General features: G+C 50.9%; 1 long non-coding RNA gene across 2 annotated transcripts in view; it reads right to left on the bottom strand.

Moving 5' to 3' along the window:
- Window positions 1-9,968: 9,968 nt before the first annotated feature.
- LOC143820808 (uncharacterized) overlaps window positions 9,969-12,222 on the bottom strand; it is a 69,750-nt gene continuing 67,496 nt past the window's right edge. For both annotated transcript variants that reach the window (XR_013225528.1, XR_013225527.1), the window contains one exon: window positions 9,969-10,544. This is a non-coding gene — a long non-coding RNA (uncharacterized LOC143820808). The remainder of the gene's footprint in view (window positions 10,545-12,222) is intronic.

Below are 12,222 nucleotides of genomic sequence, written 5' to 3'. Positions count from 1 at the left end.
CTTTTAATTATGCCCCTTCCTTTCAGGATTCCATTCCCCCCAAAGGTGTGTGTGTGTTTTTTTTAGGTCATCACATTACAATGCTGTGGCGTTGTAACAAGCCAGCTTGTGGAGCCTCATGCAGTGTCGGGGAAGGTTCCTCGATATGGCAGGGGGCAGCTGCATGTCGGATCGTATCAGGGAGGTCCTCTTCCTTCCCAATGCAAGCCTGCAGCCACCTCGCGCCCAAGGCATTAGTAAAACAACATATATAAATCAATAAAAACATTGTTATAAGTTACAGCAACCCCCGATTGATTTAAAACAGGGGGGAATTGGGTGTTTAGGGGGCCGATCTCTCTATTTCAGCAGTGAGAACAGCCTTCACGATGGCCTTTTGGCCTCAGCCAGCTCTCTCTTACAGGCCCTGAGGGATGTTCCACGAGGCTGAGGCCAGCCCCACTTCCTTTGAGCCAGGGATCCTGAGCAAGTTTTGGTCCAACGTCCTTAATGCTCTTTGGGGGGGGCATAGTGTAAACGGCAGTCCCATAGATACACCAGTACCTGACCGTTTAGGGCTTTAAAGGTTAATACCAAAACCTTGAACATGATTCGGCGTCCAATCTGGAGCCAATGCCGCTGGGAGCGCACCGGTGGAGATGGCAATATAGCCAACCTATTTTGCCAAACCAGCACAAGGGGAAATAAAATCCTCCAGAATCCCTGATTCGAGACTCCAGGCGTCATTTGTCTTTCTAGCATAAGCAACATCCTTTCAGCAGACTCTGTGTGTGTGGGAATTGGATGGCAATTTCTAGCATTGCCCCACCATCCCTGGAAACAACAAGCCCCACAGAGAACATCCAGAAGACGCGGAACATTTTCCCAGAGGGCTGACCACAATGCCCAAGAGACTGGTCCACCCACAGGGTGTTGCTGGCCTTCCCACCCCTCCCATCCAATTCTTCTCACAACGACGCCCCGAAGATGGCTCAGTCCGTCGCTTGACGGAAGATAAACTTTCCCTCGACTGAAGGAGGGCCTGGACCGAGGGCAGCGGTGAGAACCGGGCGTCGTAAAAGGTCTGTTATTAAAAACAATTCCTCGGCGTGCATCCTGAGCTGATTTCCTTTAATGACTTCCCCTGCCCTGCCGCTTGTGTTGGCGCGGATCTATATGACTTTTTGGGTTGACGTTCTAGCAGCGATCATATTAAAGCGAACCTCCCGGCACCCCTCCCTTCCCCGCTCCGGCCGGAGAGGAGTCATCTCTGCAGAGAGTTCAGACTCGCCACAGGAGTGGCCAGTTCACTGACAACAGAATGGAAAAAGCGGGCTGTCTCCATTCCCCAGCTGCTCTCGCCGGCCAGGAGCTGACCCTGGTGTGAAGGGAGGTCACGAACTCCTTGTCCTGAGCGACAGTGTGGATATCCTGAGGACTGGCACCTCTGAGCTTCTTCACATGGGAACCGGACCCTGCCGAAGGATACAAGGGAAAAGGGCTGGGCTTTCCCCCCCCCCCCCATTTGGACGGGTGGAGCTGGGCAAACATCATCTGTTATTTTTAACTAGGGGGACTCTTAGCTGGGCAGGAGGAAACTACTGGTGATTACAGAAAAAGGGCTTTAGGAATAAAGGGTGGGTGCAAACAGGCAGATTTTTTAAAAATCCCTCATACAACACAGGGCAGGCCCATAGCTCAATGACTGAAAATATACTTTTTATTCTGCAGCTCCATTTGTGGACCCAGTTTTGGGTGTCCAATCAGGACCATCGGACTGGACGGTAGTGTGGCAAATGAGCTGAGGCTAGCATGGCTGGGAGATTTGGGGGGAGAATGGAATTGAATTTTGAGATTTTGAGGGAGAATGGAATTGGGAGAGGGAGTGATGCCATTTCTGGAGAATGAGCTAGGCCATCCCCCTAATTTCTATGGTAAATTTCTAGGTGGAGGCGAAGCTGAAACCCCTCTCCCAGTCTGAATTGGGACCCCGTGTCACCGCAGGGGAATGCCCCGTGGTAATCCCGGGATGATGACGATGTCTAGTTCAGCCCCCTACGAGGACAGCTCCACACCTGAGGGAAGCCATTCTGTGGGGCTCAGCAGTGTGGGGCCACCAGCCCTCGGGTTGACTGAGCATGCAATGGCCAACCAGGATGTATGTCATGGCAGGAGGACCACAGCATCCATCTTGGTGTGCAGCTGGGTCCTTTGCTCTGTGGGTCTCTTCCGTGCTGTGCTCCAGGGGATGGCCAGAGGACAGTATTAACCAAAGGCACCATGGGAGAGATAAAGGGGGACTTTGAAAGGTTTGGCGGGAAAGAGGGAAGAACAGGCAGGACAGGGGACCGAGGCACAAGGGCCAGCAGGTGAGAATGGAAGAAATCAAGGAATGAGGCCGAAGACTTTGAGGAGCTGAAGGTCCTGTGGTCAGAAGAGTGATTGTCTCACACAGGAGTGAATCCAACTGCAAACATTCCCTTGGACAGCTCCAGGGCTGATAGAATAATTTTGCAGGTTTCCCCCCACGGACACACAAGCAAAGTGGCAACCGCAGTTAAACCAGGAATGGGGTAACCTTGCCCTGAGACCCGGTCCGTAAAAACACCTCTCATAAAAACTCACAGAGAATTCACGTATCCACGGCCCAAGAATAAGCGGCGGAAAGCACTCGAAATCCAAGCGTTGATTCAGAGGGAGGGAGTCGCTCCGGAAGGGAACGAGGGTTCTTGCGCCCGAGCGCTTTTTAATGAGTCGGTGGAATGATTTCCTCAAGCCTTTTTTCAAAATTAAAAAAACCCATCATCGTATATGAAAAATGATCCCCGTTCCCGATAGCAGATTAACTCTGGCAAATTTTATGTGAGTTTGGGGAGGGGGGGTGTGGAGTGGGCATTTTCAGTCTGTGATATTAAAACAGGGACCATATCCTGCAATGGCTTGGCAATATTTGGCGCCTGTGTGTGTGTAAACTGCTGTCAAGTTGCAGCGACCCCAGCAAGGGACTTTCGAGGCAAGGGAGAAACAGGCGGTCTTCCATGGCCTTCCTCTGCAGAGCCTTCCTTGGTGGTCTCTCATCCAAGTACCAACCCTGCTTTGCTTCCGAGATATGACAGACTGGGCTACCCCCCCAGGCCACATTGTTTGGTACAGGCCACAAAAGGAAAGGCACCCTGGCCACAAAGTGGAAACTTGCAGTGGGAGGGGGAAAACTTGTGTCATCTGAGATCCCTTCTTTCCCGCACTGGAATAGATCGATGGACCCCTGGTTTACTGGCACTGGGTGTACCTGCGATGGCTGCAGGTCTGCCTGGGGTTGAAATCATCCCATGGTGGGTGCAAAAAGCCTAAAAGTGCTCCTTTTAGGATTGCCAAGTTCTAGGTGGTGGATGCCAACTGATCTTCAGGTAACAGAAATCAGTTCACCTGGAAAATGGCAGGTTTTGGAGAGTAGATATATGACATTACACCCCACTGAAGTCCCTCAACCCCCAAATCCCCAGGTATTTTCTCACTCAGAACTGGCATCCCTGGCTCCAAGTTGGTGCTGTAGATGTTGAAACGTCCACCAATAGCTTTCCTGGTTCTTGCCAAGGCGGGCTTTTCTCCAGCAAGGTTTCTCATTGGCTGTGCAGGCATCCCGTGAAAGCAGAGATCCTGCTTCAGATGCTGAGGAGCTGCCATAAGCGTTTGGCCTAGCCTCGCTCCCTGACATTCTGCGATTGGCTCCGCCTCCTGTGGAAGCCATTTTGTGCTTGTGTCCACCACCCAACGACAGAATCCCAAAAGTGCCTGCAGGCTCAAAATGGTTGAAACCACCAATTAAACAAGCCCCTTTTAAATGCACAGGGGTTGTGGGGAGGGAACTTGAGAAGAACCTGCTGTCCAGTCCAAAGTGGATTTATTTCTACTGGCTCAAAATCTTTCTTTCCCCCACCTTTTTGCTCTCTCTCTCTCCGAGGAGGAGGAGGAGAACGCCGGGCTCATTATCCGGATTAACACGATTCCCTTCATTTTTTCAACATTTTTCATTTTTTCAGGATTTATGGCCCCGCTCCACAAGGTGCGCCCGGCTACCCCGTCGCACAGCAGGGTGAGCAATGGAAGCAAGGAAGGGAGGGGAGGCGACCGGCTCTCTTTTTGTTATGTCTCAGGCGTGTGAGGCCAAGTCCCTGGCGGCTTTTGGCAAAGAGGGAGGCCATGTCCTCAGCGGGGGAGGGAAAAGAAAACCCATCAGGGATGGGATCATAAAGAAGATCCAGCCCGTTTCTTGGGCCTCCAGCGAGTCTGCCTTGGGGTGGGGGGCTGGGAGGGGGAGGCAAGGCTGGATGGAGACTGCTGAGAGGGTGGAGGCAAGCGGTCCAAGGTAGCCTCGGATGAACTCGACTGTAAGTGAACCGAATGCTAATCGGCCCCTCTCGCCTCCATCTTCTTCCTGGCCCTCAGTTCTGCGCCTGATTTTAAAGCTGTCGGCACCACGGGCCAAGGGCCTCTCTTCGGGCTGGTGTCCTGCAAGGCCCGGTGCATGCTGGATGTCAGTGTCCTGCATAGGGCAGGGGGTTGGCTCACACACCGACACTGTGCCTCCTTTCCGCGCCACGGTGATCGTCAAGGCAGCCCAACTGAGCCAAAGTGCTCACTCCTACTCCATGCATCTCTTGCCTGCAGCCAGACAATCTTAGGATCTCCTGTCCTCTCTACTCACACACCATTCAATCAATACTACTACTACTACTACTACTACTACTACTACTACTACTACTAGTGGTAGTAGTGGTAGTAGTGGTAGTAGTGGTAGTAGTGGTAGTAGTGGTAGTGGTAGTGGTAGTGGTAGTGGTAGTGGTAGTGGTAGTGGTAGTGGTAGTAGTAGTAGTAGTAGTAGTAGTAGTAGTAGTAGTAGTAGTAGTAGTAGTAGTAGTAGTGAGGCCCCGCCCACTCCCATCTTCACCCCCGAAGTCTCCAGGTCTTTCCCAACCCGGAGCCGACACAGCAGGCAGAACAGATCAGTTCAACGGTCGGGAATCTCTCTCCCCTTCCTCTTTCTTTACAAAGTAGTTTCTCTCCACAATAAAACTTCTTAATTCTTTTAAGCCGCCGGGTGCTCCATCCCTTGGATATTTAGACTCTGCCAGCAGTTAGGTGGGCCTCCTGCTCACTGGCTGCAGCTCTTAGGGAGAGACGTGGTCCGATGGAAGACAGATGAAACCAGAGCAGAATCTTTGCCCGAGACAACAGTGGATCGCCAACGTAACAGACACGAAATGAGCTGATGGCCACCGGCTTAGATGATTTGAAGAAAGGATCGGATCAGTTTTCACAGAAGGTAGACCCACCGATGGCCAGGAACCGTGGTCACCAATGCTGTGCGTATTCTGCAGCAGGATACGAGGGATGCTGTGAATTTTGCCATAAGTATCTTCGATGCTTGAACTTGCCATATTTAAAGGTGTCACTCTGATGGGAGCCGAAGATTCGATCTGTTCATTTTGTGCCAAGCAACTGTTGAAACCATTTGCATCGGGGGACTTCATGAACCTGCACGTGTGCAAAGACATTGCTGATTTAAACTCATCAGTGACCACAGTCAACTATCCAGTCTTTTCATCCTTTAAGTCAGTGGAAATACAGAGAAACAACACACTAAATATTCATGAACTGATTGACTGCCAGATAATCATATATCTGTTCACAACTGGTAAACAGGATGTAAACTGTGTTGGAATAGGCAAAATCCGAAGTGTGCATGATTCATGAAGATATGAAGAATATCCTGTGGGAGGACGTTGGGGGAGAAGTGGAATTAACATATTCAGATTAGGAACTTCCTGATTTTTTTTCCAAATTATCTCCATTCTATGTCCTGACTGGCTTAATTGGAGACTTCCTGATCCTTTGAGCACATGTCCTGCCAGATTTCTTTCAAAATATGCCAGTTAGGCAGTTAGGATCATCTCTTTCCTCTCTTATTTTCAAAGTTGTTTATCTTCTTAATAAAACTTTTTTTATTCTTTGAGTATTTAAATGCCACCAACAAACTGTACGCTGGGTGTTTAAGCATCCCTACAGTAGACTTCACCATCACACACTGGCAGCAACCTGGGATGGGCATGCCCCCAGCACCCTGCTTACGATCTTCCCAGAAACATCTGTCTGTCCACATCTGGAGCAAGATGGGCCCTTTTTCTGCCCCTGCATCCAATTATACTGATCAAGCAGCCCCATCTGTAAAAACGGAGCCACAAGCCTCCTTTTCGTAAAGACATTTTGATAAAAGTTATTGCAGTGCGTGCTCTGCTGATCCCCTCCGTTTTTTATGCACAAAATGATTTCATCTGTAAACTTCTGGCAATATCTGGAGACTTAAGTAAGCTTAACTCTCTGCTTCATCATGCCCATTAGCGATATCCCCTCAGCTCAAGCTCCCCAGAGAACCTCAGGCTGGGATTTTTAGATTGTAAAGCAAAATCTGCACAATATCCTGATATCCTGAAAGAATCTGAGTAGGTTGTGCCGGGCGGGGTGATTCCCCCGGAGGTTTCTGGCCAGTGTCCTGGGCTTCATTTGAAGAGGATGCTTGCCAAACAAACGGAGGATGAGTCTCATGGTAGGAGGGTGAAATCGAAGAAGGGAGAAGAAGCCATAGTTCAGTGACAGAGCACAATTTTTTTTTTAAGTCTTGGCATCTCCAGTGAACAAGTCTCACGTAGCTGGGCTGGGAATGTCCTTGGTCAGATAATATGGACAGACAGCTGCTGGGAAAAGGAGAGTAAAACGGGTCTGGACAGAAGAACACAGAGGACTGGATGCTGGACTAGATGGACCCTCACTGGCCTGACCCAACAGGGATCTTCTGATGATCTGGGGAAGGCCTCAGCTTCTCTGCCTTGCTGTTGGATCTCCAGGGGAACTGTTTGAACAATTATTTAATTGTGTTGCCTTTACAAAGTGGATATTTTTTAAGCTTTTGTACAACTGCAATACAGTATGCATCCGATTTTGTATATTCTGGCTCTCACCTGGCAACCCTAATAAAAAAGAATTCACAACTTCCAATACGCTCTCATTAAATACAAGCGCATGGAAAGTCTGCACCTGACATTCCTTGGTGTGGAAGTGGTGTGGGAGCCACACTCTTCCCCAACACCATTTCATTTCATTTCATTTCATTCTTGGGCAGTTCCAGCTTGGCTAGCACTGAAAACTGCCTCTGGGACACGGATCGGTCACAGGCGGAATCTCAGATATATGACCCGAGTCTCCCACCTAACGGGAAAATCTCATCAAAATACCAAACCCCGTTCCCCCCCCACACACACACACATCCCTGCTCCAGAATGTGGTCATTAGTGGCTGGGATTGTGGGTTTGCTCAATGCCCTTTTACAAAGCGTCGTCATCCCCTTTAAGTTTCTGGAAGTTAAGACACCTGACCTAGTCTCCGTTCCCACTGGAACCCTTTTCACACCGCACCATAAATGGCAGCGGGGATATTTTCTGCGGAGCGAATCGCACCCTGGTGCCGACCGATGGCTGGGTTTGGATTCCTCTCATCCAACTCAGCACTGAGAGGGGGCTCCATCCCCTCCCTCTATTTCTCCATCACACTGGCTCGCAAAAGGAGCGCAGAAAAAAACAATAAAGCCGGGCGGAAAAAGAAAAACTCCCCAAACGTCAGGGACATGTTCGGAGTCTGCCGTTTCGCCTCCCCTTATCTTAAAACAGCCGAGGCTGACCAGAGGCCAAGAAGACCCCTCTGTCTTTTCTGCTTTCTCGCCTTCTTTGTTTTGGCTTGGATGTTTGGGGAGAAACCCTCTTTTTTCTCATCGCAGGGTCCATGCAGGCCGCCGGCGGTGGCTGGCTGCACTGGCCACAGAATGCTTTCCTGTGCTGTACCAGCCAATCGCTTCCCCAAGAGCAGGAGGGCAGCCAAGATAAGGAAGCATTCATCATCCCCACACGTTATTATTTCAAGTGGAAACAATGGGTCATACTCCGCGCGGCGGATCCTCCCTCTCTCTCCCTTGCCCTGAAAGTTGTGGGATTCGGGTGGGTCTTTTTGAGCTTCGCGTGGCCGTTCTTTTCCCTGGAAAGACGCAGGCCTACAGCAGAGCACTTCTGCCCAGGACTGGACCCCTGGACCCCTGCAGAATGCAGGTTTGCTGCCGGCTGTTGGCTGGGACTCACAAACGGGTCGGGACTTCGTGCAGGTCGGTCATGAGTCCAGGAGAGGGAAGCAAGACGAGGAGGAGTTGCAAGGAGCTCCCCAAAAACTTTAGACGAGGATTCTGCTTGGAAAATATCCATAATTGTTGGTGCAGGATCCCACTCAGGCAATACATCTGTACGAGCCTTGGCCAGATTTAGATACTACAGATATGGGGGTGGGGGCTGCCAGCGTAGTATAGCGGTTAATGAGTGGTGGTCTCTACTCTGGAGAACTGGGTTTAGTTGCTCATTCCTCCATATGCAGCCAGCTTGAACCAGACACAGTTCTCTTGGAGCTGTTCTCACAGACCAGTTCTCTCCGAGCTCTCTCAGCCCCACCTACCTCACGGGGTGTCTGTTGTGGGGAGAGGAAGGGAAAGGGATTTGCAACCCACTTTGGGACTCCTTCAGGTAATGAAAAGCAGGGTATTAAAAGCCAGCTCTTCCTCCTCTCCTGTTTCCAAAAATGCATCCCTATGACCCATTCTTCTCACATTATCCAGTGATAGACATCTTTCTCCTACATCCTTGGCTCCCACTGGCATGGCAGAAACCAGGGGAATTACCCCGTCCCAAACATGCAAGAAGCCAGAGAGACACACAACATTGCTGCAACACCTGGAAGTGTGGTAGCCATATCAGTGACATTGGAGGGCAACACTCCGGCTTTTGGGGGGAGACTCTATGGTAGAATTAGATGCTTACCATAGAGTTTTGCCCCAAGCCCAGAGAGTCACCCCCTGATGTCACCAGTGTGGTTACATCACTTCCAGGTGGTGTAGCAACGTTGTGCTCACTTCCCTGCCCACTCCCCGTAAATTCCTGCCCGCCCACCAGCGGCTGGCCCAACACACCTGGCGGCCTTCAGTAGACCTGCTTTGAACTGCGCTGTCAGCTTAATGGCATTTGTTGGAAGGTGGGGGGTCCCCCACCTCGGAGCTGCCCCCCACACTCCCTTGGCAGGAAAATTCGAGGCCAACTGAATCTCGAAAGGGACCGCGGAGTTCGGTTTCCACCCCTTTCACTTGATTGTTGACGGCGTGCCAAGGAAGCCGGAAGCCTGAGGTCTGAGCCACCTGGGTCCCACCTGCCTTCCCCTCCTTGGATAAGCCTCAGAAGAGCCCCCTGGCGGCTCCTCCGCCCCTGGAGTGGCTCATTCATCATCGATGGCTGAGGAGGTCACGGAACCAGCCGATGAAGAAACGCAGGCCCAGAACGGAAGTTCCAAAAAGGCGGAAGTTCCAAACAGGCGGGAACTGAGCGGCTGGCTCTCTCGGCCACTCCACAACGGAGTTCCTTGGCTCTGCTGTACCAAGGAAGCCACCTCCTTGGCTTAGGGGCCACAGCTGGCAAGAGACGGGGGGGGGGGGCTGAGAAATCAGAAAAATAAAATGCCCTTTTTCTTCCTCCTCCTCCTGAGGTTGGCGAAATAAACAAAGGATCCAAGTGTTCTTCACAGTAGACTACTGCGTCCCTCTAAGAGAGATGTGCCTCTTTGTGGACTCAAATTGCTCCGAATGTTCCACCAGTTGCGTGTGATTGGCTAGATCGAAGCTGACTGATTGAAACTGATTGGATCCAGCAGACGGGATCCTTGCAGTACATTGGCCAGTTTCGCATCTGCCTTGATCATGTCTCGAACGTCAAGTTTGAGTCCAGAAGATTTAAACTACATGTAGAACAGTGCCAACTAGATATCAGGACAACAAATTTCACACTCCAAGTAGTTCAGCAGTGGAATGGGTTCCCTAAGGAAGTGGGGAGCTCCCCTCACTGGTGGTCTTCAAGCAGCAGCTGGACAGATCCTTCTCCTGGATGCTTCAGGTTGATCCTGCATTGAGCAGGGGGTGGACTAGATGGCCTCTGGCCTCCATGGACCCATCCCACTCTAGGATCTGTGAGTCTAGTTCAGCAGTGGAATAGGCTGCCTCAGGAGGTGGGGAGCTCCCCCTCACTGGTGGTCTTCAAGCAGCGGCTGGACAGATCCTTATCCTGGATGGTTGAGGCTGACCCTGCACTGAGCAGGGGGTGGGACTGGATGGCCTGCATGGCCCCTTCCCACTCTAGGATTATATCATTCTATGATTCTATATATCTCATACATACCCAGAAGGCTAACACCAACAGAAATCCACCAAACAGCTGTAGGTGTGTCAGATTTCTATGCACAATGCAACGGAATACATTACAAATCCTGGCCGCGTTTGAGGAACTCTGCTCTTCAGCCCTGCAAGTCATTTGTACACATCTCATTTGCACAAAAAGGGGGTCACGGAGATCATAAACACTGTGCATTATTTGGACGAGGATCGTCTCCCAGGCTGTTGGAATTCAGGGCATTGTGCTGGGTTGAATTACTTCCTACAGAAAGAGAGGGAGAAATTATTTTGGCAAAATCCTGCTTTCTTCTGGGATAGTGTTTCAAATGAAAACTTTTACCAGCTGTGGCAATAATCCCTCATTAGCAAGGAAATGTGCTGGATCATCTCCTAGCCTCCCACTGTGGGTCAGATCTTGCACAGCGAAATGCACACAAGCACAGAGGGCCGGAGAGGGGTCTCTGACGGAGCCATATTTTGCGGGGGAGGGGGGGAAGGCCAGACCAAGCCCCAAGCTCCTCAGTGCACACCTAAATATAGCCACGCCCCTCTAAAACCATTGACGGCCATGGCCTTCGGAGGGCAGACCTCTGGTGAGGATCGCATGGGGCGTCATGGGTGTGGAGTGGGGCTCCGGGGTGAGGCTGGCACAGCACAGGGGTTGGCATGCCTCATCTCCCCCATGACCAGTTCTGCACTAGTGACATCCCTCACTTTTGACTCTTTAAGGTGCTGAACTTTGTGTTTGTTTTTGCACCACATATCTGAGTTGTGCACTCACGTACCCCGTGGTTACAGAAACTTCACTTTTTAAGGTAGATTCTAGTTTGGGGCTGAACAATACAGAAATCCTTGCTTTTGGGTTTCCACCCTGGCTCCCGTTTTGACTTGTTTTGGCACGTCCCCTTCCTTGTCGCCACCCTCCCCTCCCCTCCCCCCTCCCGAAACATCTGACTTCTTTCTTTTTTTAAGGTGGTTGCATTACAAGGCTGTCTCTAACCATAAAAATAGCATCAGGGCGCAAATGTGATCAGTGCTCAACAACAGCCTGGATTTATTTCCCAGAGAGAGCAAGTTCATTTTGACCACCGTCCAGCTGGTACCCTGGTACCTTTGAGTGTGCAAAATAACTTAAAGGCACAGCTGACTAACAGTACTCTGGAAATGGGCTTCCAATGCAAAGGAGAGGAAGAGATGGTTGGCCATGGCCTTCCTCTGCAGAGTCTTCCTTGGGGGTTTCCCCACTGAAGACTCCTGGTGACCTCAGCAAGGGGCTTCTGAGACAAGGGAGGGGACTTCCTCTGCACAGACTTCTTAGGTGGTCTCCCTTCCAAGTAACAACCCTGCTGAGCTTCAGAGATCTGACAAGATCGGGGTCCACCTGCCGCCTTCCCTCCCCCCGGTACGTTTCCCATGCTTCAGTTCTGGAGCCAGCAAGGTCCAGGTACGCAAGGTCTCCACTTCAGTCTCTGGCATGTCCATTGAGAAAAATCTCAAAGTGCAAACTTTGGGAAAGAAGAGACCCCCATACTCATCCGAGGGAGCATGACAGGCACCAGTCCCAGGTTGGGAAACACCTGGAGATTTGGGAGATGGAGGCTGAGGACGATGAGGTTTGGGAGCGGAGGGGCCTCAGTGAGGCATCACTCCATAGCGCTCACCTTCCAAGGTGATCTTTGCCACCTACAGGTCAGTTCTCCCGCCAAAAACCGGAGGTCAGACACCTTAGGAATTGAGCGTCTAAAACAGGGGTAGTCAAACTGCGGCCCTCCAGATGTCCACGGACTACAATTCCCACGAGCCCCTGACTACCCCTGGTCTAAAAAATAAAAGAATAAACAACCCAATAAGAAGTGCTGGTTTGTCCGGAACACCAGACCTGCCCACGTGGACAAGACCCTCATGCTTTTTCCAAACGATTCATGGCTTTTTTGCTCCAG

The sequence above is a fragment of the Paroedura picta genome, chromosome 11 (genome assembly GCF_049243985.1).
Source record: "Paroedura picta isolate Pp20150507F chromosome 11, Ppicta_v3.0, whole genome shotgun sequence".
In the NCBI taxonomy this organism is placed as follows: domain Eukaryota; kingdom Metazoa; phylum Chordata; class Lepidosauria; order Squamata; family Gekkonidae; genus Paroedura; species Paroedura picta.
The sequence above is the reverse complement of the archived record's forward strand: the minus strand, read 5'-3'. Positions and strand labels throughout refer to the sequence as shown.